This window comes from Mustela erminea, chromosome 17 (genome assembly GCF_009829155.1).
Source record: "Mustela erminea isolate mMusErm1 chromosome 17, mMusErm1.Pri, whole genome shotgun sequence".
NCBI lineage: Eukaryota > Metazoa > Chordata > Mammalia > Carnivora > Mustelidae > Mustela > Mustela erminea.
In genome coordinates, this window is record NC_045630.1 from 50,029,716 (window position 1) to 50,032,155 (window position 2,440).

Sequence of the window (2,440 nt, forward strand, 5' to 3'; positions counted from 1 at the left end):
AATTCAATATACTGTGGCCTGTATACCTTAAACCAAATATCTGGTGAGGCCCATAATTTTTTTTATTCCTTGTACTATAGCAGGAAGGAGGGGGTGGGGAGGCATCTTCTTTACTGACATAACCAAATACCTTGACCTGTTTTGAAAGGGATCCATTTTTATTATGTGCACTACAGAGGGATATTAGTGTGTAGTTCGGGTCCTATACTATCTATAGCCATTTTGCAAATGAATTTGAGAAATTTTGTCTATTTTGTCTATTGAGAAAATACCCTGTAGTATTTTCCTGGACCTCACTGCAAAAACAGATAGTATAAAGAACTTAACTGCTCCCTAATCTCCCGCACTGTCTAATCATGCTTGTATCAGAGCACCAAGTATTACTTGACAGTCCTTATTTGCTTGCAGGCCTCTTCCTGCAAAACCGAAGGGCAATAGACCTGTGTCATCATATCCTAGTGTCTAGCACATTATTTGGCACATTATTGGCTCCTGGAAAATGTTAAATTAATAAATAGATAGATGAGTTCAACAAACTCAAGATTTGATGGGTAGGAGAGTTAGCCATAGTTCCTTTAAATGATACTTAATTTTATTTCCTACACAAACAATGACTGTCTTAGTCCATTCAGACTGCTTTAAGAGAATACCATAGACTGGCGGGGGGTGGGGGGCGCTTATAAATAACATAAATTTCTTTCTCATAGTTCTAGAGGTGAGGAAATCCAAGATCAGGTTCCCAGCAAATTCATTGTCTTTTAAGAAGCTGCTTTCTGGTTCATAGACCTCAGTCTTCATATTGCATGCTCACATGGTGGGAGAAAAAGGGAGTGACCACAAACAGTCTGTCTATCGCAATGACCAGTTAGTCTCTTTTAGGATAAATTGTGGGTTTGAGGGGAGTGATTCGTAAACTCAACATAAGGAGTTACGACATTCGTAATTTGTTGCTTGTTAACAGTTAAAGAAATATGTAGATCATTTTGTTTTTATTTAAATCCCATGCAGTCACCCTACTAGTATTAGTTCAGTGATGTTCTTTCCGAAATACAATAAAAGGCAAGATTAGTACTAGAGCTAAATGTAGGAAATTAACTAGAAAACAATTGGAAGATTTAGTCTTGTTTCTTTGTCTTGGGTGAAAGCTGTCCACTTCTTCAGTCATCAGTTTCCAAAGAGTTCCTAGCCATTCTCAGTTTGAATTATCCTGATAGGATAAATGTCTAGCAACCAGGAGAAAGTGGTACGTACATCTTTTTATTCTTTTTTAAGATTTTATTTATTTATTTGAGAGAGAGAGAGACTAAGTGGGGAGGAGGGGCAAAGGGAGATGGAGAAGCAGGCTCCCTCCTGGGCAGGGAACCCAGTGCAGGGCCCCACCCCAGGATCCAGGGATCATGACCTGAGCTGAAAGTAGAGGCTTGACAGACTGAGCCACTCAGGTACCCCAGTGGTACATCTTTTTAGTTGAAAACCATGGATGAAAGATCATTACCTTAGAATATTGCCACTATGTCCATTGTTAACAATAACTGCCTGATTAGATCCTTTCCATCAATTCCGAGGATAGTTATACTCTGATAACTTTGGCAGGTGACTTAATATCCAGGTTTTAAATTAAGAAGGGTATGTTTGAATAGGTTTTTGGAAATGCACATTGAACTTTCTAATGATCATTTTGGAGGCACCATAAATCAGTAATAGTATTTATTCATGTTAGTCTGTAATGGATAGAATCTAGGATTAGAAGTAAATGTTTCAAGTGCAAGGGATGGGGGTTAATTGTTAACTCATGAGGAGATAATCTGTAGGTTTCAGTGAGAGTAAATCTTATTGCCACCAAGGCCAATGTCAAAATTAAGGCCAAGAAAGTTCAAAATTTTCTGAGAGCTTTGTTAATTTTAAATTTAAGATTCCATTAATTCTGTTTCATTTTCCTAAAGTGTGTGGAAGATAAGGATGTGGAGCCATGGCTTCCCAACAAGGACAAACCTCTGCCCAATCCTGAGAATAAACGAACAGCCTGAACATGTTCGTAGCTCATTACTAGAGGAATTTGTGTAAAATCCATTTGGCAGTGTTCAAAGGGTCATCAAGCCTTTGGCTTCTGTCCATTTCCTACATTTACTGCTTGTTAGATTAGGTCTTAGGCTGATAAGATGCACATTGAAAACATGCTCAGTAAGATCTCTACAATTACCTCCACTAATGTTAGTTCCACATCATTGTCAGTTTATCCAAGCTATATTGTTTAATCATGAGGCATTATGATAATCCACTTTTAAAATCATCTTTTCCTTAGATAATAGCAAAGCATCCAAACGGTTGTAATTTTTTCATTTTGAGAGGCTACTGTAGAGGTTAAGGATTCTGTTTTCAAAGCATTCCAAGGTCATGGGATTATATATGTATTATCACACACACATACACACACCACACA